At 42.0% G+C, this 26,045-nt stretch overlaps 1 protein-coding gene and 1 pseudogene across 3 annotated transcripts in view; one reads left to right on the forward strand and one right to left on the reverse strand.

Moving 5' to 3' along the window:
- Nucleotides 1-12,880, reverse strand: part of BMPR1A (bone morphogenetic protein receptor type 1A) — a 133,156-nt gene extending 120,276 nt beyond the window's left edge. For all 3 annotated transcript variants that reach the window (XM_026504603.4, XM_057308742.1, XM_026504604.4), the window contains exon 1: nt 12,773-12,880. The gene's annotated coding sequence lies outside the window, so the exon portion shown is untranslated. The remainder of the gene's footprint in view (nt 1-12,772) is intronic.
- Nucleotides 12,881-21,145: 8,265 nt separating this feature from the next.
- On the forward strand, nt 21,146-21,232 carry LOC113259324 (small nucleolar RNA U3; annotated as a pseudogene).
- Nucleotides 21,233-26,045: the final 4,813 nt, after the last annotated feature.

Here is a 26,045-nt window from a genome sequence, read left to right on the forward strand (position 1 = left end):
AGGAGAGTCCGATGCTACTTACTTCTTTTATTTTTTTTTAAGATTTATTTATTTTGAGAGAGAGAGAGACAGAGCACAGGGCTGAGGGGCAGAGGGAGAGAATCTCCAGCAGACTCCCCACTGAGCATGGAGCCCTACAGTGAATGCGAGGCTAGATCTCACCACCCTGAGTTCAGGACCTAAGCCAAAATCAAGAGTTGGTCGCTCAACCAACTGAGCCACCCAGGCACCCCTGCTTACTTCTTACTCTTACTTGTTTGACCTTGGTGGGACAATTAACCTTCATTAGCCTCCAATTCTTAACACATAAAAAAAAGTAACAAAACCTCCCATTATCAATTTGCCAGTACTGCTGGCATACAAAAATACTTCACAAATTCAAATGTTAAAAATATGAATAAACGTAACATGTGCTTCCAGAAGGTATCAGGATTAGATTTGATCTTCAAGGACCCTATAAATGCAGCCATTCAAACTGCTTTTGAAGATAAACCTGACCTCATCTTCTCCCACACAAATACTCTCTCACACAAATATTCATCCCCACCAACATTTATTAAGCATTACTATGTGGCAAAAATCGTGTTCGGTGCTTAATTGTACTCATTCAGTTAGTCTTCACAGTAACGGCGAAAGATCTGTTATTATCCTCATTTTACATATAAGGAAATGAACCTTAGGGAGATTAACTACTTTGGTGCACAGTCACAAACCCAGTAAACAGTAGTAAGGAATGGAACACTAAATATAGAGATAGGTAACTAAACATATAAATAATTCAAGGTTTAATGAACGTTTTATTTGGAATCCAGAAGTCACTGTAATCATATCGAGATCCCTTTATCTTCTTAAGTAATTAACAGCTTCTTTGTATAAAAATTTCACTATTTAACCTTAACTGTATGACTTTTTTTTGTTTCTTCTGAATGATGTGACCAGTGGAACCTGTCACAAACCACCTTCTACACAAACTGATAAGATGCTAAGAAAGAATAGGAAACACTGAATAACTTGAGAAAGAACAAAGGCTTAGTCAACACAATTAGAGTAATGATGCCACTTGATTAAGAGACAGCAATATAATTGTAAGAATATATTCAGGAAGAGGGGGATGTCTCTTTAATAGTATATTCCACTTCATTTCATAAATTTTTAGTTTTGAGGAATACATTTTGAAAAATGTAGTTCAAAGAAATTTGACTCTTTATATTTAAAATACTTAACTTTGTTTTTAGATAGAGAAACTTCATTTGCTTATTACCCCTTGCACTAGCAGACAGAAACAATCAACCTGGCCACTGCCAAGGAGGAAAAACTTTTCTTCTACCCTCTTAAGTTCTGTATTTGGGGGACTGCAAATTAAACTGACAAAAGATAGATTAGTAAGAGAAAAGACAGATTTTTATTCACTTTACAGAAAAATGTGACTAAAAGAGGCAGTTATAATTTGAGGCTCATGTGTTAATAGGGGAAGGAGAGGGGAGGAAGGCACTTATGGGAAAACAAATGACTTTTAGGAAAGATAAATGGGCCCTTAGGAGAATGGATATGATATATGTGACAATGTCAGTTTAGGCGTGGAGCCACTTTTTCTTTCTTCTCCTCTCTAGTGATAAGAGTCAATCTTCCTTGGTTTCAAAACTCGGGAGCAGCTTTGTGACAAGTTTTTCTGTGAGGCTATACTTTCAGGCAGATAAGGAAGTTCAGGAAAAAAGCCTATTCTCAAATACCTTCAGCTCAAAATAATTTTTATGCCACAGTGATGTATTCTGGACCCCATTCACCATCAACACATACAAGTATCTGAACACTTACTGTGTACAGAGCACTGAATTAGTACAAAGAGCAAAACAAAATATTTTAAGACAAAATTCAGTCACCAAGGAGCTTATAAAATAAATGGAGAGTATTAGTCAACTGAAACTTTTTATTTTTTGTTTCTAAACCACTCTTACAACGGCAAAGGAATTTTTATATATCCTGAACAAAAATAAAAAACAAATGACAAAAAAAAAATGCAACAGGCCAAGGGAAGAGTTAATATCCATACCCCCAAAAGAGAATTTCTGCAAAATGAGTAAGAAAAACGTTTAGAAAAATAAACAAAGGAGAGAGAAATGCAAAGAACCAACAAACATATAAAACTCTGCTCAACCTTACTCAATCAAAGAAACACAAATTAAAACTATAATACTGTTTTTTCAGCTGGCAAACTGGCAAAGATTAAAACAGACTGATGTTATGATGTGCTGGTGAGGGGATGGGGGAAATACACTCAAACACTGTTGGCTGGAATGTATATCGTCACAAAGATTTTGCAGAACAGTTTGGCACTACAGCAGATATGCATGGCTTCTCTTCCAGTAAACAACAGTAAACACATATCTAAGAATTCATCGTATAAAATAAAAATAGTCTCACAGGATATGTACAAGCACCACAGTACTCTTCACAATGCAAAACACACACACACACACACACACACACACACCCCAAACTGGAAACAATCTAAATAGTCATCAATAGGGGACTGGTAAATAAAATGAAGGTATATTCATAAAAGGGAATATTACTTGGCTACCAAAAAGAATGAGTAAATTGACATTTAATGACATAAAAAGAGTCCTCCGATTTATTCAGTGAAAACAAAGATAAAGAAAAGGATACATAGTATCACCTCATTTTTTGGAAATGGGGAGAGGAAAAGAAAAAGAGATGAAGACAGTGGAAAAGAAAGATTACATTTATCCGGGTACCTGGCTGACTCAATCCAAAGAGCATTAGACTCCTGACTTCGGGGTCAGGAATCGAGCCCCACGGTGTAGAAATTATTTAAATAAATAATACTTTAAAAAAAAAAAGGGGGGTGCCTGGGTGGCTTAGTCAGTTGAGTGTCTGACTCTTGATTTCAGCGCAGGTTGTGATCTCTGGGTTGTGAGATTCAGCCCCACATAGGGCTCCACGCTCAGCAGGAAGTCTGCTGGGGATTTGCTCTCCCTCTGCCCCCACCCCCCAGCAAGGGTGCACGCGCTCTCTCTAAAATAAATAAATAAATCTAAGAAAAAAAAAGAAAGATTAAATTTAGCTCTATACTTTTAACACTGGTAATCTGGGGGGACAGCGGAGGCAGGATTACAAAAGACTTTTCACTGTCTACTTTAGGTCTGAAGTTTCAACCAAATATGTGTAACTTCTGTAAAGAGAAGAAACTAAGGGGGGCACCTGGGTAGCTCAGTCGGTTAAGCGGCTGCCTTCCACTCAGGTCAAGATCTCAGGGTCCTGGGATCAAGCCCTGCATCGCATCGGGCTCCCCGCTGGGCGGGAAACCTGCTTCTCCCTCTCCCTCTGCCCCTCCCCCTGCTTGTGCTCTGTCAAATAAATAAATAAAATCTTTTTTAAAAGAGAGAGAGAGAGAAGAAACTAAGGAAGGCTCTATGGTAATACAGTTAGGGAAACTATATTGGGGTGTTGCTAGACTAAAAGCTGAGAAGGCTTGTAATAAAGAAATCTGATACATTAATAAATGGTACAAGAAACACCAAAATACTGCCTTTGAATAATGATCAAAAGAGCTAACTTTTAGGTGTGAACCACTGAGGAAGGCTTCACAGAGCAGATAAGATTTTGAAGCATTTTGATAAGCAAAGAAGAGGGGGAAGGAGGGGCGCCTGGGTGGCACAGCGGTTAAAGCGTCTGCCTTCGGCTCAGGGCGTGATCCCGGCATTATGGGATCGAGCCCCACGTCAGGCTCCTCGGCTATGAGCCTGCTTCTTCCTCTCCCACTCCCCCTGCTTGTGTTCCCTCTCTCGCTGGCTGTCTCTCTCTCTGTCAAATAAATAAAATCTTTAAAAAAAAATAAAAAAATAAAAAATAAAAAAAAAAAAGAAGAGGGGGAAGGAGAGTCAAGGTAGCATTGTCCACCATAATGCATAATTTTAAGTTTTTTACTAGCCATATTAAAAAAGCAAAAAGAATCAGGTGAAATTAAGTTTACTCCTACTTACTCCAACATATTCAAAACAGCAGCATTTCAATAAGTAATCAGTATTTTAAAAGCGTAATGAGATATTTTACATTCCTTTTTTGTACTGTCTTCAAAATGTGGTTCATAATTCAGACCAGCCACATTTCAAATGTTCAACAGCCACATGTGGTACTGGCTACTGCAGGGGACAGCAGGGGTCTAACGATTCTGAACAGAAATCCAGAATTGGATATTTAGGTGATGTAGGCTAATAAAATAGTAGTTTGAAGCGAATAAGGCAAAAAGGCAGACTGGGCCGGAGCAAAAGGCCAGTCTGAGATAATTTGAATTTCATATTGTAAGCAAATAAGAAACCAGAGGAAAATATTAACAAGTACGAATGATGACTAAAGCACTATTTCAGGAAGATTAACTTCTTTTTCTCTACTCAGATACATACATAAATTCAACATGCAAGTTTTTTCCCAACATTTTTATTACATGAAAGATTACTGAAATAAAACTATAAGGAATTATCTGTCATCAAGCAACTATATTTTGTTGATTTAAGATACTTCTGAATATTAACTGTTGAAATATTTTCATTTCATGACACTTTTAAACAATTTTTTGAAAAATATGTAAGTTTTAAGAACTTTACCAAAGTTTAGCAGCCTTTAACATTTCCTATCAAGAGATTCTTTAAGACAGAAATCTGAAATATTCTTAATTAAATGCAAATTTAAGACACTTCAGACCTTAAACTACTGGAATACAATACAAAAAACATTAATTGCTAATAGGAAAACTACCAACAAATTTTTACATAAAATGGTATCACAACCATGCAAGTCTCCTCCAGATTTCTTAACTTCAAAACTGAGAGCTTCTAACATTTCAGATAATTTATCCAAAGGCTAGAGAGAAAAAAAATTAATGCTCAAGAAATGAGATAAGAAAGCAGGGCATGAAAGAACACCACTGGCCACAAGCCATTCCGTTCGTTACTTACAATGACTGCCAAGGCAGGAAAGAGGGACTCTACAGCCAAGAGTCAGAAACCCAGTGATGTCATCACAACCAAAAGCATTACATGACCTGCAATTTCAGCAAGAAATTGTTCTGCATTAAAGCCATGGAATTTTCTTTCCTTTTTTTTTTTTTTAAGTAGAAAATGATCTTAAAGTTCACCAAGTACCCTTCACTTTTTAAGATAAGGAAAGGGAGATCCAGATAAGTTTAGCATAGTATCCAAGACCGTACTGCTAACTTAGTGGTAGAACCAGTACTAGATGTTAACTTACAAAAACTCAGAAGCCGAAACTTAAGTGTTCTACTGCTTCTTTATAATTTTTCATATTTCCCAGGTTATCCACATTAGCTGCATTTCTTTTTTTTAAGACTTTATTTTATTTTATTATTTGAGAGAGAGAGCAAGAGAGCCTGAGCAGGGGGGAGGAGCAGAGGGAGAGGGAGAAGCAGACTCCCTGCTGAGCAGGGAGCCCCATGCAGGGCTTGATCCCAGGACCCTGAGATCATGACATGAGCTGAAGTGAAGGCAGCCACTTAACCAACTGAGCCACCCCAGACACTCCAATGCATCTTTCATAATTTTTAAAAGTCAAAATATGTTTGCTTTAAAAAACTACTGAATACTTCCAGAAACATTCTCCCTCTGCTTTCTCGTCTACAGTCTTACTCTATAGGTCACTTTCTCAGAAAAGCCTTCCAAAGCACCTGCACCCTAAACGGACATGTTTCTTTATTACACATGCTTATAAGCTCCCTGTACTTCCCTTGTATAGATCTTAATGTAACTACAATTAGACAATTATTTGTGAAACTATTTAATGTCTATCTTCTCTACCAAGGTCTTAAACTGGTGTTTCTTAGGGCTGTTCTAGGCTCTTTGCTGTATACAGCAGGATAATATAACCATGTAATTATCCACAAATTTGATATCATGTGTGTATTTTTCTTCTGATACTCAAAAAATGACCTTAAAAAGGGTGAAGAACCAAAAGATGGTGGATTTATGCTGTTCACCTGTTTAGAGCCATCCTTTCTCTGGGGAAACAACCACTTTTCCCATCTCTCATGGTTCTAGGAAGGCATTCAGTGCTGGTGTTTAACTGGCTCTCTAACTGCCCCAGGGCAATAAGCTAGGGCTGGACAAGGATGGTACCCCAGACTCCACGTAGTCCCAATAAGAATCTCTCCATGAGACAGAATATATGCACCTGGGAAAGAGATACCCTTTTTACCTCTGGAATCCATAGCAGTTAGAGCCACACAAGCCTGGAGTTGCCAGTGGCTATCCTCTGCCAGATGAAAGTCTCTGCATGAAAATCAAAACCAAAGAGTGGACAGTAGATAAGACAGACTCCGCCCTCCCCCCCTCCCCACCCAATTACTTCACTTGAACACTGAGATACAAATTTCTAGTCTTTTTAAAAACTTGAAGGGGGGGGTGACAAGGCTTTTTCCCCTTTAAGCTAATTTGAGTTGAGTGTGTCATTTGCAAGCAAAAATCACTTGAGAGAGCCACGAAATTCTGATAGAATATACAACCTACATGGCAACTGCTCCCCAGTATCTACCTGCAGTCCAAACCTCTCTCAAACTCCAGCCCCATACACACAACTGCCAAGTGGAAATCTCTACTTGGTTGTTAAACTCCATATTATCAAAACTAAACTATTTTCCTTCATAAACCAGCTCTCATTTTTCATCTCTACCCTATCAGGCTTCCAAACTAGAAATCTGCGAGTCATTCTTGCCAATCCCATTCCTTCTCTCACCCAAAGCTAATTACCAAGTCTTGTCCCTTCTGGACCCTAATTATCTGCCACCATCCTAGTCTGGGCCAAGATGCAACAGGTTTCAGTGTCCCTACAAGTTTCTGTGTCTTCAGTCTTCCTTTCTTCAAAATGATTCTCCACTATATAACTAATCTCCCTAAACTGCATATCTGATTATTTTATCCCTACACTTGATATACCCCATCCTCCTTAAATCAGTGGCCAATTGTATACAACTAGAGCAATAGCCAAGCTCCACTGTTTCACATCTTATTAGCAGTATGAACAAATGTACACCCTAAAGAAAACAAAGTTTATCCGGACGCCTGGGTGGTACAGTCCGGATTTGGGCTCAGGTCGTGGTCTCAGGGATGTGAGATTCAGCCCCTTATCAGGCTCTGTGCTCAGCAGGGAGTCTGCTTGAGTTTCTTTCTCCCTCTCCCTCTGCCCCTCCCCAAACCCCGCCCCCACACACGTTCCTTCACTCTCTAATACAGAAATCTTTTTTTTTAAAGTTCATCAGAAACATAAAAGTATAAAAATGGAACAACATCCACAATATCAGAGTAGCTGAAATCCACTTGTTTTTAACAAAAGATACTAAAAAATAATTTCCTTACTAGTCAATGTCTATGTGAACTTGGTTTGGAGACCCACTGGGCCCACCGTGATCTGATCTCCTAAAGCCCTACTCTAACCTAGTGCTGTCTTCAAAAAACACTAGTGGGGATCTCTAGGCACATCATTTTGTTTTTATTTTTAAAGAACTGATAGCCTTTAAAATAGTAGCTATAAAAACTGATATATATTACAACTATGATTTAGTAAAATATCCAAACATTTACAGTTATTTTTGTATTTACTTTTTAAAAAACTAAGTATATGTGATTGTTAATAATGATATATAATTATTGGGTATTCTCTTTAAAATAGTCCATAAAATTGGCTATCACAACTCTCCTACAATTCCCCCTTTACATTATCTGTGCTATTTTGTGAAAATTCAGCTCTTAGAGAACCTGTATGTTAGGAAAATGAGCAGAAGAAATTAAGGGGGAAAAACTGAAAGCTGGGGGTCAAAGTGCCTTACAATCAGACTGGCATAACTAGTTGTAGGAGACCCCATCTAAAAATATTTCTCTATACCACCTAAAATGCTTTACTTGTTTAAAAGGTTTAAAAGGCATTCTCTTTAAAACAAAAAACAAACAAACAAAAGAACACCTTTTCATAGTAACAACAGATTTACAAGTCACTCCCACATAAACGTGGTTTAAATTCTTCCCAACGTCTATACTAAAGGAATGGGAACTTTGATTAACTGAGAAAAATCCTATTCGTCAATTGTAAGGCACATATATTTTTCATATTTTAGCACCTCTGAAATTAGGGTGCATCTTACAATCAATGGCTTCTTGAAATTGACTCTAAGCAGATTTTCTTTATGAGTGGCCCATAAAAGTACGGTGCATCTTATAACTGATATAATTCAATACAACTCAGCATTTAATCTTATAAGTATTAAAAAGTTAGAATGACCTGGTCAGTATGGACCTTGAGATATTAAAAAGGCATTCTAAAAACATAAACACTAATAAAAGGTGGAAGAGGGAAGGACCTTCTAGTTCAAAATGTAGCCTGAAGGGAAACCCATTTTCCTTTCTCTCTGTGGCTCTCTGCTCCCCAAATCTGAAAATCAGATCGGTACTACTATAACTGACGTCCAGCCACTGCTGGAGAAAGAAGAAAGGCTCCTGTCTCCATTTATTCATTTTAAAATGCAACAAAGTCAGTTACAGACCCAGTCAGCAGGCTAGTAGAAATAATATTTATATACAAATCGCTATAAAAGACCAAATAACTCAGGGAACTTCATAATATGTGCATATCACTTTATATAAATGATACTTCTATAAAGTTGATATTTTTTAAGATTTTATTTTTAAGTAATTGCTGCAACCAACGTGGGGCTCGAACTCACCACCGAAAGATCAAGAGTTACACACACTCCACCGACTGACCCAGCCAGACACTCCGATAAAGTTGATTTTTTCAAAAGACAAATTAGTAAGTGCAGTAAGAAAATATTAGATAAAAAACTGGCCTTAGGAAAAAACCCTTCCTTCGGAAGGAATTCCTTCAGAAGGGATTTCATCCAGAAGAAAATGGAAAAGACTTCAAAAAGGGGGAAAAGCACATGTGTAGAAGGCAAAAATAGTGGGAGATATGAATAAAGGAAATCTGAGGTAAATCCCATGGAAAGGCCTTCATTTAATAGAAGACACTGGAAACTTCTAAGCAGAGAAGTGACAAACTGGTCTTCAAGATCAACTTAACCAGAACCACATAAGATAACCCAGATAAAGGTGAAAGGGAAGGCAAGAAGATTGCAACAGTAGCCCAGGTGCAACCAAAACCTGATTTAGTTAGAAAAAAAGAAATCATCAAATATACAAATATATACACAATATATACTGTTGCATACAAATATATATGGAATCAAAGAAATTTAAAGAAAAAGAATTGTGTGAAAACAAAGTATCAGTAGATTTGAAAACTCAAATAAATCTCTGGAGAAAATATTAAACACTAAAACTCACACAAGAAATAGAAAACCTACGCAGACCAACAGTTATTAAATAGACTGAAATGGTATCCAAAGTCCTCTACAGAGAAGAAAAAAAGGAAGGAAGGAAGGGGAGGAAGAAAGGAATGAAGGAAGGAAGGAAGAAAAGAAAGAGAGAAAGAAAAGAAAAAAGAAAAGAAAAAGAAAGAAAAGAAAAGAGAAGAAAAGAGAAGAGAAGAGAAGAGAAGAAAAGAAAAGAAAAGAAAAGAAAAGAAAAGAAAGCAAGCCTGAATGGTGTTATAGGTGAGGCCTGCCAACTCTCAAGGTAATTCCAGTCTAAAATGCTCCTAAGGGGCACCTGTCAGTTAAGCGTCTGACTCTTGGTTTCAGCTCAGGTCACGATTTCACGGTCGTGGGATCAAGCCTTGCGTCAGCTCAGCGTGGAGTCTGCGTGAGATTCTCTCTCTCCCTTACCCCCCCCAACTTGAGTGCCCTCCCTTCCACCCCAAATAAATAACGATCTTTTAAAAATAAATAAAATGCTCTTGAAATGAGAAAAAGGAAAGCTGCCCAATTCATTTTATGAGTCTATAACCTTCAGACCAACATGTATCAAGACTTGTACCCACATCATCAGGAATAAAGAGGAACAATACAATGACAGTAGAAGGAATAGATGTTGACTACAGATAAGATGTGACGAAATGGAGAAAGGTCTGGGTTTGGTATGACATCAACAGAAATAAGGAACACCAGGGAAACAAGTTTGGTAAGGAAGAGGAGTTTGGTCTGAACCAGAACAACCAGGCAGAGATTTGTATAAAGCAACTGGGGAAAAACAAGGATTCACGTGCAGAGCAGAAACAGAGAATAAGCTCTGAGAATTATTGAGATAGAAGGGTCTGAACAATAAAAATGCCAAGGGACTAGTGCCATATAGAAAAGTGATCTGAAAAGTGAAACCTGGAGAACACACATTCAGCGGGAAGAACGGAGAGGGGCAAAGAGGAACAAAGTCAGTATGTCACAGAAGCCCTTTGTCCTACTCCCATTCATTCCTTCAGGATGGTTCCAAAGTGATGTTTTTAAGCCCTTCCCGTCCCAGCACCAGCACCACCAGCACCAGGTCAGGTCCCCATTTTATGCTCTTCTAATACCGTGCACTTTAATTATAATCAGTTACAGTTAACTGTAGAATTCCTTCTTCAATCTATGTCTCCTCCACCAAACTTTAAGCTCCATGAGGGCAAAGACAATGTCTGCTGTGGCATCCAACCGCTTTGCAGGGTGTGTTAGAATATGGCTAAGTATTCGTTGAATAAAATGGATACATGAAAAAAAAAGAGCCAAGGAAAGGCATTTCAAGAATGAGAAGACGATGTTAAATATCACAGAAAACTCAAGGAGGTGACTTAGAAAAGGGGCTTAAATGTGTTACTTAGGTTATAGGTAACACTTGTAAAGGTGAACTGCAGAGAACAAGGGGTTAAGAAGTGAATAGATGGCCAGGAAGTAAATGCAGGAAAAGTAAACTACTCATGGCAATCTGCAGAGATGAGATTATGGAGTTCAGACTGAATTTTAATTTTACTTCAATTTTGCTCTATTTTACAATTTTTCTTTAATGAACACGTATTACTTTTACAAGGAGACAACTTTTTTTTAATGTTAATATGATTTGAAAAGGAAAAGCAGCAACATAACAGCTTGAGGGAGTAGTATGCTCCACGGAAGGTTTTTGTAAATTGAAAAAAATCTTAAACACATTTATACTTTCAAAAACCCTAAAAGAGGGTAACTCCTACTCCATTAAGTAGGAGAGAGCAAAAAAATGAAACAAGGTGTTAGGACGAAGGACAAAAACCATTCCACTGAGATGGAAGGAAAGCAGATGATAGAAGTAACCCAGTACATTCTGGAAGGATTTCCCACTGAATATCTCAAGCTTTTCGGTAAAGGGTGTGGAGAAGTGAGAAAAAGTTTGAAATGCGTTCCACGAATACAGTGCGGGGGGGGGGGTGGGGGCACGAGTGGAATACTGGTTCTATGAAAGAGTATTCTAAATTTCAATCACCCTTTTGTAAACTCAACCCCTTTCTAGCTCAGAACTACCCTTATTTTTGCTTCAAGTTTAAGTACTTAAATAATTCTGGTTCACGAACTTCTTATTTCAACAGTTGGAAACAGTGACAAGCATTAAGTTACATTCTACCACAATTCAGAGTTGAACTCGTCTTATAAGTAAATACAATAAAGGAGTTGCTTTCAACTCAAGCAACAAAACAGTGATCATTTCAAGTATGAGAAACTGCAAAGTGCCCCTACACGTAAAACTGTTTGCAGAAAGAGGTTTTGTTGTTGTTTTCAAACTCTTCCTAAGTCTCACTCTGACAGTTCTTGAATAGCAGAGCAAACCCTGGGTTCAAATCCCAGCTCACTGGTACAAGCTACTTAACCTCTTTGCGTCTCGGTTTCCTCGTCTAAAAAATGAACACAATGACCAGGGTTATCACAAGGATTAAATGACGTCACACAGGTGAATGTGCCAAATTTGCACTGTGTACTCAAAAGAGTTTGGTAACCATTTGAAAGAGAAAAACTACAGCACCCTGACCAAATTAAAACATCCGAGAGCATGAACGAGTATACAAGTCACAAAACGCCAGACCCTTAACACACAGCACATTTTCTTTCCTGACGCAAGCTATTTTTTTTTCCTGCCAAATCTTTCCACTAGGGAGTCTGGAAAGAGGAGGGGGAAAAAAGGTTACATTCAATCCGGCAGAAAGTTTTCAGAAACTGAAGTGCAGAATCACAACAGACATGGCAGCGGAGGCCGCGCAGGACAACAGGTGAACCTCCGAGAAACCTGGCACCTTCTCGCGGGCAAGTTTTGAGCGAGGGCTCGCAGCTCCCCCGGACTCTACCACCCCACGAAACAGACATTTTTTTTTTCCTCCTTCGCAGCAGCGGAGAGAGACAAATCGCGAGTATCAGCCTCGCAGCTCCTGGGCGAAAGAGGTGAGCGCCTTTCCCATTTAAGGATTCAAGAAGCGTCGTTGGAGGCGGCTTTCGCCCACACCGCCTCCCCAAACTCGGCCTGAAACCCGGGGGTGGGGAACAAAAGAGGGGCCGGGCAGCGGGGCCGCCGCGGGGGGCTGCAAGGAGCCGACGTCGGGCGTCCGAGGGGCCGGGGTCTCCGGCGGGGCCGGGCCCGGGGTGGGGGTGCCGGGCGGTGGGGCCCAGCGGGCCGCGCGGCCTGACACAGTCGGGACGGTGGGGACCCCGCGAGGCGGCCGAAGCGGGCCGCCCCCCCCCCCCGCTCGGGCCTCCCGCGCGCGCCTGGCTGCCCCCGAAACTTCGCCCCGCGCCCGTGCCGGCCTCCCTGCCGCCGCCGGCCTCTCCCGGCGCGCACACGCACTCTCGGACGAGCCAACTCACCCGGACCCCGCGGAACTCATCCTCCAGCCCTCGGCGCGGAGCGGGGTGGGCGCGGCGAGCCGCCGGGGCGCGGCGGGGGCCCGGCTCGGCCTCCGCCCTCGGCGTGCAGCGGCCCCGGCCCGGTCGCCCCTCGCGCGGCCGTGCGATCCTCGTCTCGCGCGGACCGACGCGCCGGAGTCCGAGCCTTCCTGCCCGCTCTCCCCGCCCTCCTCCCTCCTCCCTCCTCCCTCCTCTAGCGCCAGCAGGCGGATTCCAATCTCGGCAGCCGCCGCCGCCGCCGACACTCGCACAGGGTGTGGGGAGGGGGGCGGCGCGGGCGCGGGGGCCTGGGGGGAGGGGCGGGCCTCCGCCGGACTCGGCGCCGCGCGCGCGCGCACTGGGTAGGCGCCCGCCCCGCCCCGGACGCGAAAGGAGCCGAGCGCGCGGCGGAAGCGCCCGAAGGGTCCGCGAGGCCAGGCGCCCCCTTGCCGGCTGTGGGCCCTCGTCCCCGGCAGCAGGGCGCCGGGCTGCTGTTTAGGGGGGTTTCTCCTCCGCGCTGCCCCACCGGCCCCTCCCCACCAAGCAGCCCTACCGCCGCCGTGGCGGGGCCGGCTCGTCTTCGGGAGCCGCGTCCCACAGACGCCGCGGAGGGGCGCGGACACCGCCGGCGCGGGCTGCGCGCGGGCCGGGCCCTCGAGGACCGGCTAGCCTCCCACATCCCTTCGCGTGGACCCCCCCCCCCCGACATGCTGTAATACTCCACGTGAGCGCCAGCACTCACACACCACGCGGGGACTTGACGGGTCGTGGTAGTGGTCGTGGCGACAAAGAAAGGAAAGTGTAGCCACGCTACATCCATTATCCACCCACGGCGCCCCGGCTTCTGGGTCTGGGCCCTCTGCCAGTGTGCCGAGGCCTAGGTAGGCTGGCGCAGGTGGGCGGGCTCCGAGGGCGCGGCCGCGGGACCAGGCAGCTCCGCGTCGGCCCCGCACCTCCGAGGCCCCGCCGCCCGGGGCCCTGTGACCGGCGAGCCCGTGAACTCCTAAGGCAGAAGAAGAGCGGCGGCGTTAATCCGGGCCGGCTGAAGTCCGCGGACTATGAATACTGCTCCCGCTTCTCCCTTGGCTCACTCTTAGGACCTCGCGTGCCCTCCGGAGTCTCATTACCTCTCTTTGGAAAATGCAAATAATTGTCTCTACTTCTTTTCTAACATTTCCCCCTCATTCTTTGGGGAAAATGCTGTTAAACGTATTCAGTGTCCTGTATGTGAACAAAGGATATAGGCCCCCTTTTAACGACCAAATGTGACCTTAGTATCTTTGGTGTTTGCAACAGTGTGTATCGTGTTAAATTAAGTCTCTATAAAAGATAACTCTTCTTAAGGTCCTTTTATAAAATCACTTTTTCAGCTAGGTTAAAAAAAAAAAAGGTTAGAAAAAAAAATGTGCCAGGCACTGGTATTTGTTTTCATACGCATTCAAAAGAAATGTTTAGATTCCAGAGTATTCCGTTTTAATCTTGTTTAAATGTCTAAATTCTTTTACATTCTTGTTTAAAGATTTTTTTTCTTTTCTCCTCTTTTTACAAACCACCTTTGCTCTTAATGCCTTAGATACCTTCTGTAATTCCAAGTTTTTTTCAATTCTGGCAATTCTCTAATTTTTTAATGAACTCTTGAGCTGTCTCAGGTTTGAGAGTCATGGATTGGAGTATCTTGCTGTGCAGGGAGAATGTATGATATGACTTATCTTGCATCAACTATGAATTTCCTTGCATCAACTAAAACTTGTCACTTTTTCAAGTTTTCTACTTTTCTGCTTCATTTTTAGAGGAAAGGGTAGACCTTTTGCTTAAGGAGATTCAGACTCATTGTCCGAAGAATTCACTGATGTATGCGGAGCAATGTGTCATGGCAGATAAAATCATGACAAGTGTGTTAATATATCCTCTGAAGCCTACTTCAGTTTTTAGGCATATGAATCAGTCCCTAAAATAGACAAGAATCTCAGGTTAAACCTTAGTGCATCAAATTTCTGAAACGTACAAATCAGTGTTGCCTGGGTTTTGTTATATGCCACCGTAGAAATGATAACAAAATAGAGGCATCACATTTTAAATCATGATATCTTTGCATCTCTATGAAAGGATCTTCTTTTCAAGTCTTTGGGACTTTACATGACATCCTTTTGTTCTCTTTAGATAAAGCCCACCTAGTGACCAAGCTTAAAACCTTAGCATTTTCACAGCAGGCACCCTACCTACCTACAAGTGAGCAGGGCATGGTGTTGTCTCTGGTTCCTGGCATGTGTATGCATGCCAGCCTGTTTCTCCAGTTTGCCCACTAAATGAACAGAGCAGCCAAGAAGCCCAAGGAGACATCTGGACACGTATTGTCTGGCCCCCAAACTCAGGCTTCAAGGTCCAAATTTAACATTCTCTAATGTGATGGCTTTCCTTTAAGTGGGTTAATAGAATGGCTGGAAGTGGGCTTTTTCTCTCCACGGTTTGAGGTGTAGGCCCCAAGAGTGGTAGTTGCATACTCAAATCACATAGCCTTAGTTTCGAATGTAAAATTACCCTTCTACAGTTCTCAGATCCTCAGACACCTTCCCTGATCACCTTGTCTTAAATTAGCACCCAACACAACCAATTTTGTTTTCTTTATACCACATTTTACTAATTGGAATTACCTTGTTTGTTTAGTTATTGGTTTATGGTCTGAGTTTCTCTGCACCCCCCCACCCCCAGAATGTAAACTCCATGAGAGCAAAGACCTTGTCCCTCTTGTTCTCAGCTATTTCCTCAGAGCCTAGCTCTTGGCACACAACAAGTGCTCGTATCTGTTAAACACATGAGCAAGATAAGGATAGAATTTCCTCTAAGCATTTCTGAACCTTGTCATCAAGACCCAGCTTTTGACGGTGGCATGGACTATGTTGAAAAGGGTAAGGGTGGGTCAGGGCAACTGGGCAATACCATTTTCAGGGAAGGCAGTGGTTCTTGATTGATCCAAGTTCATCCACAGCCATTTTCTTGTTGTAAAGATTGTGTGAGGCAAAGGCAGCACTAAGGCTCTGGATGTGGAGGGAAGTTAGAGCCCAGTAAGGAGGGACTAGTGAAGGAATGCCCTTGGCAGGGTGATACTTTAGGTTAGTTTAAAACCCAGCATTAAATGGACAAAAGCATTATAAAGAGTAGAGGAAACAGCTACATTTTTCAGCATGGACACTAATACATTATTCTACTGGTAAATAATACCCTGTCATGGTTTAGAAGGAACAAGCCAAAACAGAAATTGTGTTTAAGAAAAAGATGGTTATCTATAAATCAGTCCACAAAATAAAGTTCAAAAAATCTAAATTTGTTCTTTTCTTTGTAATGGATTTCTTTTCTTTTTACTTTTCCTTCTATTTTTACTTCTCAATTACTTGCTCCTTTTCTCCTTTCCATTTCTCTTTGCTTCAAAGCACTTGTTTACCGTGATTCAAAGATGGTTTACTGAAGCTCTCGCTGGGAAGTAGCCACCACTGGTCCTCCCTAGCCCAAGGTCACTATAGTCCTCTCCCTGCTATCAGTATACCTTACAACAGAACCTAGTCCTTTCCTGGTCTTGTAGCAGGAAGAGTCTCAAAGCTCTAGTCCCAAGCCAGGACCCAGCCTCCTGCTGCCTTTGCTACTTACTTGGGGAGCCCCAACCTTGGCCCCTTTTTTGGAACTGACTCACAGCCCTTTCCTTGTGCTTGAAGCCCTGGCCTATTAACCTGTGTGGAACCTGATTTTTCTTTGCCTGTTCTCTGGACTCTGCTCTCTAGAGTCGGCCCCAGCCCTGCAATACACTCTGCTGTGCACTGTTACCCTTGGTGGCAACACTTATTGACCTCCGTCTCTTTGTTCCTAGATTCTCTGCCTACATTCTATCCATCTGTCAGGCCTCCTTTCCCCATTAGCTCAGGTTAGACATCCTGATGCCTGCTGCTCTCCTGGACTACCACCTGTTGTTTGCTCACGGCTCTCTGGCTATCAGGTACTGCTGAGAGGGCTGGAATTCCTCCCACCGAACTCCTGGAGCTGGGGCCTCCCCACCCCAGCCCCCGACAAATCTTTTCCTTCTCCATCCTTAGCAGTGTCCCATGCTGCCTTTCCCTTTCCTGAGAGCAGTAGGTTTATGACTGAGTGTACTTTATTTGTTAACCAGATAAAAACAAAATACAACTAAATATTTTTTATGTATATATGTGTGCGTGTATTTGCTTTTATCAGGTTAATGAATAATCAAAGTATAACAGGTGTGTGTGTGTGTCTATGTACATGTAAAAACCCATATTTGATTCTACTTACTACTCCTCAACATTGATTCTACTCAAGAATTCCTGTGAGACAAGTAGCCCAGAAATCCTTGCATCTGGAGAGAGTATGATTACCTTGTGAATGACTAGTCAAAGGAAGACAAGGTGTCGGGACAAAGATTCAGACTGAGATAACTGGGGAAGTACGATCCTGGATCAGGAATGCTGAGTCATACTGCACCTACTGTATGTGGTCTACATGGTAATCCAGATGTTTTCCCAGGTGTGGTGTGGTGCCACCAATGTGACCAGGCATACTAGTTTATCCACCACACATGTTGGGGGTGCCCCTCCTTGTGCTGGACACAAAGTTCTAGAGGATAGAAACTATCTTATTTTCACTCCACTGTAACCCTAGGATTTAGCATACTGCCTGGCACACCAGGAGGTGGTCAATAAATACTTATTGAATGAATGAATGAGTGAATGAGTGAATGAATGAATGAATGAATGAACGAACAAACGAACTAGGCATTTTATTGGATCCCTGTCCTCTAAAAGCTTAAAATCTAGTAAAAAATAAGACATGTAGATAATTCCTTCACTTGATATTTGCTTCTGAGTCAGGGTTTATTGCCCTTAAGATAGTCGATATTTCATTTTGTTCTCTATTGATGGTTTGCCCTCACTCATTTATTTTATTTTTATCAACAAAGGCAGGGTTGTATCATTGACTTTAAATTCTAACAACTGGTTTTCAATAAATAAAACTTGAGTTCTAGAGTTTTATATGCTCTTTAAAACAACTTCCTCACTTTCATGGGGAAGCATAATCATATAGATATTCAAACAGGAACCAACACCTGTCAGTGTTTCTATAAAAATGTAGATTATTTTACATGTAGTTTGCTACCCACCTTAACACCTGTCTTCCTCACTGTCTACCTGAATCATATTAGCTTTCCTCCTAATTGGTCATCCCCTCCGTAACTGATCTTGCTCAGTTTTTCCAGATTTCTCTTTTTTTAAATTTTTTAAAAAAGATTTTATTTGTTTATTTGAGAGAGAGAGTGTGTGTGAGCATGAGCAGGAGGGGAGGAGCAGAGGGAGAGGGAGAAGCAGGCTCCCCACTGAGCAAGGAACCTGACACGGGGCTCAATCCCAGGACCCTGAGACCATGACCTGAGCCGAAGGCAGGCACTGAACCAAATGAGCCACCCAGGCGCCGACCAGATTTCTCTTAATGAAACACTACCGTGATCAAAATCTGGGAGCCACTGATGTATGGTAACATTCTGTTAGACTGGTCTCTCTGATTGCTACAAAATAGGCCACATGCATTCTTTTGATGCCGTTCTCCCGCCTCCAATGCCCAAGTACCACCTCTAGCAAGAAGTCCTCTTTGAATGCTCCATTCTAAACTCCTCAGGCTTTCTCTCCATATCACTGACTTTTTTTTGCATAGTTTAACGGTTCCTATGGCTTTCTCCTAAATTAGATTTCATGTCTTTATTCACTCACATGTGAATAGGGGCCTCCCAGGCTGGGGAATGACAGTTAAGGAGTATCAGAATACACAACGTTTCAAAATCGCAGCCCCACGCTGGGGCCCACCATTGTAAGTATCGAAATCCTTGCCTCTGCTAACCATTTGTTTTCAGGGTCCAACCAGAGGCGGGGATGATTACACACTCCTCAACGTATCCCTTGTGCTGCTGTCCCGCAAGGTCAAACAGGGCACCCCTCCCTCCTTTCTGCCTTCCCTGCCCTGGTTCTTATCACAGTTGCTGTAGTCGCTGCACTGAGCATCAGGGCGGTTACATCTCAGGACTCCAAGGACCCCATATGAGTCCTGCTCTGTGTGAAAGGTGCTCCCTGGAGCTGTGCAGCACAGTACCTCCACCTGGCGCTACCGAGCACCAGAGAAGTACCACTCCAATTGCAGGCAGGGAGCCTGATCCTTGGCTTGCTTCAAGAATCTGCTTTTTTAGGGCGCTTGGGTGGCTCAGTCATTAGGCTTCTGCCTTCACCTCAGGACACGATCCCAGGGTCCTGGGATCGAGTCCTGCATCCAGGTCCAGCTCCCTGCTCAGCGGGGAGCCTGCTTCTCCCTCTCCAGCTCCGCCCCGCTTGTGTTCCCTCTCTCGCTGTTTCTCTCTGTCAAATAAATAAATAAATAATCCACATTTTAATTATATAATTAATAATGTATATTATATATAATATTATATATTATATACGTATATAACATATATACATACATAATTATATATGTATATAGATTATATATGTAAATAGATTATATATGTAAATAGATTATATATGTATATAATATATTATATATAGATTATATATGTAAATAGATTATATATGTATATAATATGTATTATATAATACATATATGTAACTTATACGTGTAACATTTTGTTGTATAATATTATATACCTTATACCTTTCAGGGCATTTGGGGTAAATGAAAGTGGCAGGATGCATATTTGTCAGAATTAAGTCAATTAGAATCCCATGTAAGATGTGTAATTAATCACAATTTTTATTTATTTGATCAAGGGAGATGTTCTTCTGAATACCAAAAGTCCTTTCACTGTCATACTTACAATAATACACCATATTTTATCAAAACTAAGATGTTACTGATTATAGGAAGCATCATTATTTCATGTACAACTCGGAAAGAAAAACATTGCCAATTAAACTCTGACCCATTACCCATTGTAAGACATGCGAATTTCAAAGATGATAAAATGTCCACAAATGTGCATTTAAGAATTGATGAAATACAATGTGTTTCAAGCATCTAAAAGGAAAAACAACACCATACAGGCCAATAGTTTGAAATGTTGAGTTTCTAGGTTTTTGACATATAATCTGATTTGTTTGTTAGGCACAATCCTCGAATAGCCACACTATGAATGTTAACCACAAAAGCAGAAACAGTACAGTTCAACTGCATATAAACATGTAAAACAAACAAAAGTGAATAACTTAGGATTCAGTCACAAAGTTTAGAAGAAATACTGGCATCAAGTCGCATGCATGGATTATATTACAGATAAAAAATTTACTTTTTGACAGCTGCTTATACTGAAAATGTGCAATGACCAGAAGAATTGCAACGAGGTTGTTACCCAGGTTTTTGTCTTTGGAAAAGTCGAACTAAACAATCAGAAAAACCTCAGCAGGGCAGTACGATGACTTTACATCTATCCCGGAAGCTGAACAATAGTGCTTGTTGCTTATGGGGCCATCAGGAAAAGCCAGCTGTGGATTTCTTTCTAGTACAATTAATTGCTTCCGCTGTATATAAAATTGAAAGAATTGGGTGCTTTAGTGCGGAAAAAGGATATCCTGCTACACTGCTCCTATTTCCTCACAAAGGCTATTAGCGAGCCTTTTGCCATTAATTCACATGCATTGGATTATCCTGTGATGAAAGACCAAAAGGCTTTTCATTTTTATAGTCTCTTATCTCCTATTTATTTGGCACCTCTCTGGAGATACCTGCTCTTCTCCCAAGACTGGTTAATTGCTAGGATGTCAGAAGGTAGCTAATGACTGACTTCCTTTTCGGAGACTAATTGGGAGCCCGTCTCCCTATTTTTTCTTGGAGTAGCCTTTCTCGTTGCCGAGAAGTATTCTGAGCTACGTCATTATTTGAAATGACAGATGCCGCATTCTAGTGCCAAGTTTCAATCCCTGCCCATCGTACACTTTGAGACCAGCGAGTAACCCCTTTATAAATCATCTGTGTAGACCTGTGCCATCCAATACAATAGTCACTTGCTGTGTGTGATTGTGTAAATTTTAAATGAGTTAAATGTCAATAAAATTCAGTTTCTCAATCTAGGCTCACTAGTGCTCAATAGCCACATGAGGTTAGTGGTGACCATCTTGGAAGACTGTGGGTATAGCTATATTTCCATCTTCACAGAAAGCTCTGTTGGACAGTGTTGGTATATAGACCGTGATCTGCTCAGCTCAGGCCTCGTAAACAGTATCTGAGCCCATCTCCTGAACTGATTAGAATGGTGTATTATTGTAAGTATGACAATGAAAGGACTTTTGTTATTCATTTAAAACAAATGGTAGAAAGACTACTTTCAGGGATCATTTCTATAGTTTGCTACTAGGGAAGTTTTTGTGAACGTGTAAAGCACCAGAAATAGAGGATTGCTATTCAATACGTATAAAATTATAGTTATGTAAGAGATGTTCTTACCCCAATGCAATAAATAAAAAAGTTTTTAAACAGTAGAAAATAAAGATAAAATAAAATAGTAGAAAATAGGTCTAAATACAAATAGTGGTTGTCTCCAGGTAGTAGGACTATGATTACTTTTTTCATCTTCCTATTTATTTTATTATCTTCCTATTTTTTAGATTTTATTAAATACATATTGCTTTCTTAGTTAAAAAAATAACATTTCAGATACTTAAACCCGTTCATTGCTTCTATCACCAATTTCAAACTAAGGTGGTTTCATCCAGTTCGTGTGTCTAAGAGAGAAAGTCGTCCTTCTGAGCAACTGTTTCTTTAAAAATGACTCTCAGCCAGCAGCTTTTAGTTCAGAGACAGATCTGTACTCCCTTCGATCCTAGCCTGAAAAGCAGAGAGCCTGCGTATGGAGTGCCCCGGAGCCCTGCTAAACAGAATCCCAGAACACCGCTCTGGAAGAGATGGTTCACCATCACCAGCAATCCCCTCCCCGATCTGCTGAGCACTTTGCATTTCTAGACCACAGTGCAGAGACTTGGGATCAAGGCCTCACAGGTTAAGGAGGCTCGTGGAGCTGAAGAGGGCTCTGTTTTTACCACTGAGAAGAGAACCATAAAAAGAAGTCCTCGTTTCCTAAAAGTTCAGGCATGATCATACAGGTTTAATTAGGAACAGCAAGCTGTTTACAGCAAATTATAAACTGTATAAAGCAGACCTCAGTGGACACGCCCAAAGGATGTCCCATGAACCCTTACTTCTCCAAGTCCGGATTCAGCAGATCTGGCTTGGTGAGGTAGGGTGCTGCAATACCAGCCAAAGGAGTATCCCAGAAGTCCCTTTCCAGAATGTTCCATGACCAGAGGAGATGGTCAAATCGTTCACGGAAAAATGTCTGTTTTTCTTTCCTTTTGTCCTTAAAACTTGAAGCCGATCCACTATTTTCTTGACTGCTACTGCACCCACCCAGTAGAGAGACACTTCAGAACAGGCTACGCAGCACGAGACTTCGGAGTCAGAATTCTGGCTGAACTTCCGAATTTTTGACCTTGTATGGACTTTGTCAACCTCTCTAAATCCCAGTCTCTTCACCTATAAAATGGGGATAAATAAATAATATCAAATCTAATGAGACAGATGTGAAAATTAACTGAGAATATATGGAAAACAGTTGGCATAGAGTCAACGCTCAATTAATTTTCGTTACCTTTCCTTTTCCTTCTAGAAAGTGATTGGTCCATCAGTGTTTATGTTGAAGGGGAAAGAAAACAAACTGTAAACTCTTAATGAGCCTTACTTCAAATACAGCCCAGTGCAGTTCAGTAATTAGTATGTAAGTTCTCGTTCAGCTTGGGCTGGGCTCCAGTTCTTCGTTCCAGCCTTAGCTCAGGAATTTCCTTCTCTAGAAAGCCTTCTCTGCCCACTCCCAGCTGAGTTAGTGTCCCTCCTGATTAGTCCCGGATCACTTCGAGCTTATTTCTGTCCTGTCATTTACCTTGCATTCTGCTGCTCAAACCAGAGTACCTCGCCTTGGGCACGGAGTACACGTTGTTACACAGCATCTTCTCCAGGGTGCCTAATAATAAATGACTTAAAGCGAAGGGCATACCTTTTTTTAAGCTAAAATGTTAGATTATAAAAGAAATTTCACAATAGCAGAGGGTCCCTAAGAGTGTTGTTCTTTGTGTTGATGGTCCTTTGTTTCTAGGTCTGCTTTGCAGAAAAGTTGGAGAAACATTTATTGCCGTAGGATAGTGAAATTACGTGGGAACTTGTCAGTTTCTTCCCCCAGACTGTGAGCTCTGCGAGGGCAGGGACTGCGCCTCGTTCACCTCTGAAATCACAATACATTGCTACGTAGCATGAAACCAGGCTCCAAGCAGAGACTCCATGAACGTGGACCCGAACTCAACTCTCTTCTCCCAGTGCTTTGAGGAGAGTTTAGTATTTCCACTCAAGATAGGAACTTTGCAACTGTATGACAGACAGGAGGACTTCATATCGAGTACCTAATGGAAAGACTACAATTATAGCTGTACTTTTTGGGAAGAGTATTTAACCTATCTGAACTTTGGCTTCCCCATCTGCCGGGGTTATGAAGATTCACTGAGAAAAGATTCAAAGAGTGCCAAGCATAGTGCTTGATACGTAGAAGGTACATGAAAGAAAAGGCTTCTTTCTTCTGAAGTCACATTCTGGTTATTAATCTACAAGCTAAGAGATGATTCTTACCACTTTAATAATTCCAAGCAATTCGAAGAGGACCTAATATTCACGGCTCAGGCTAAGCCAGTGCCTGGGGCTGCTTCTGCAACACGCTGGTCCTTCCTCCTAGACCTCCAGCCTAGTGTTACCATACCATTCCACAGCCTCCTTACTGCCTCAGTTACCTTCACATTAAACCTGGGTTTATGAGGTGGGAATAATTCAAGAAGATAGGACCACCTGTTAGGAGGTACAGGCTGCAGAGTCTGGTCCCATTTCAAGCCTTGCCCCACTCAGTAATCTGATTACTAATGCTCTGGTAGGAATTGGCAACTTTGACGCATGTCTTGGTCCTGGTGTTGGAGACAACCCTGGACAAATGTTGCCAATTCCTACCAGAGCATAAGCCAAGGAATCAGCATCCCCAAATGGCTGCATTCTTCATTCTATTGGCTGGGGTCCAAGGTAGCTTTACCTGGAAACTAATGAAGCTTAAGCTTCAGGGTCCCTCACTGTGAATGCTAGGAGTTGCTGGAATGTTCTAGATTGAGACAGGGAAGTCAGGTTGCAATCAGGGGGCATTCCTATGTAAGCTTTTCTGATAACTTGCCTAAAGAGATTTCAGAAGAGACCTAGCGATCCCCTGATTCCAATCATTTGTTGTGATTCTTTCTTATTTTAAATGACCGGCTTGGCTTTATAATTAATGTGGTGTTTGGAATTTCATTATAGTCTTTTTCTTAAAGATGGGTCCCCATAAAACCTGGATCCCAAACTGGATCAGGTTCTTATCCAATCTTTGCCTACTTTTCTTCAGGGCCTCCTTAGCCTACCGTTCATGGAAAAGTCACACGTATGCAGGGGTCTCTGTAGTGATGAGGACATGCAGGACGGAATTGCCTTCACTACTGGCCTTCTGTCTTGGACTGCAGGCACAGGCTGGATGGATGCCCTGCACCCATTCCGCAAACGCAACGAGCCTCTGGCATTCAAAGTGCTTCATTAGAAATGAAAGATAAGACCTCTGTTAACTGGCTTCTCCCCTGAATCTGAAAATTATTTTGAAATAATCTCTTTATACCTACTTTTATGCATCAATGAGACTTTGAGCTAGGCTAAGATAAGGGGACAGCTGATTTGCAAGTGGAAATACAGCCCTAAGAATTTACTTAATGAAATGTTTTGGTTTTTTAAATAGGATTTGTTTGTGAGAAAAGGAACTCGGCTCCCAGATAAGCCGCATCCACGATGGCATCCTTTTGCCATTTCAGTTCTAAAACTCGCCACTGTGCTGCTGCCTAGCTGTAGATGGGGGGAAATAATAATCCAATGCATACGCTGCTGTGGAAAAGTGTTCAGAGTTTTCACAGTTCGGCTAAGCCGTAAATGTGCTCCAAATAGCCATTGCTTGTAGCTGCTTCTTGTGTAAACAGGTGAGAAAGACTTACATAAACAGTCAATTATTAAGTAATGGGAAAATTCGAGAGTGCTGTGGAAGGACTGAGGACGGATGCTGGCTCACAGAGTGGCCGGGACGAGAAGGTCCGTCCATGACAGGTTAAGAGGCTAGAGAAATCAACAATGCTAGTGTGTGGGGTCTTGTATGCAGGTTAGTTTGGGCTCTCTTGAGGGGTCATGGGAAACCATTTAAAAACAAATGTTAGCAGGACCATTACATAGCCAGATTTATTTTTGAAGAGATCTCACTACCTGTAATGTGGGGAGTCGGTTAGCAGTAGATTGGGGGGGGGCAAGTGGAGACAAGGTCAGGAAGCTGGGGAGATAACTAGAAGAGAGGTGTTTGGAGGCAGGAAGGGTCCTGAGGATGGAGAGGAGGGAACAGATCCAAGACAGATCAGGAAATAAATATGGCAGCCTGCGGTAACTTGTCAGAAGGAGCAGTTGTGGGAGAAGACAGACACACAGAGGACTCCCAGATTTCCAGTTTCAATGACCAGGTGGGACCTGCCATTCACTGAAAGAAACAATACAAGAGGAGAAGCAGGTTGGGCGGGAGGGTGGTAAATTCAGCCAACAGCAGGTCCAGAATTCCTACGTAGAAGAGGTGCAGGGCAGTGGGACTATGGGTTTGGTCTCGAAACTACGTTTACAAAAATAAGCACTCTGTCTGTTCAGATTGGGTGGCATCGGTAAGATGAGTGGCAGATGATAGGGGCTTAAAATACCCCCTACCATCCTGAATCCAGCATGGGCATTGTATTAGCTGAGATTCTTCTGGTTGCAAGTGACAGAAACCCAATGTAAGCAAGCTCAAGAATCAAGGGGAAATGTATTAAATCAAGGAAGAGGTAGGTGTGGAGCCTCAGAAACAACTAGATCCAGAAGCCTTCATGTTGAAAGAGCACTCCCTCCTTCTCATTTCTAATCTTTGCTTCTCCATGTCTGTTGGCTTCGTTCTCTCCTCACGCAGACAGACTTTCTCTGCACAGGACGGAACACTGGGCCTTGGACTAATATTCTTCTAGCTCGGCCACCAGTGAGAGGAAAGACTATCTCTCTCCAAGCTCCAGGTTTAACAAAATCTTAGGGAAAAGTTCTGATTGTTCTGGTT

Source organism: Ursus arctos, unplaced genomic scaffold (assembly GCF_023065955.2).
Source record: "Ursus arctos isolate Adak ecotype North America unplaced genomic scaffold, UrsArc2.0 scaffold_7, whole genome shotgun sequence".
NCBI classification, from domain to species: Eukaryota; Metazoa; Chordata; class Mammalia; order Carnivora; family Ursidae; genus Ursus; species Ursus arctos.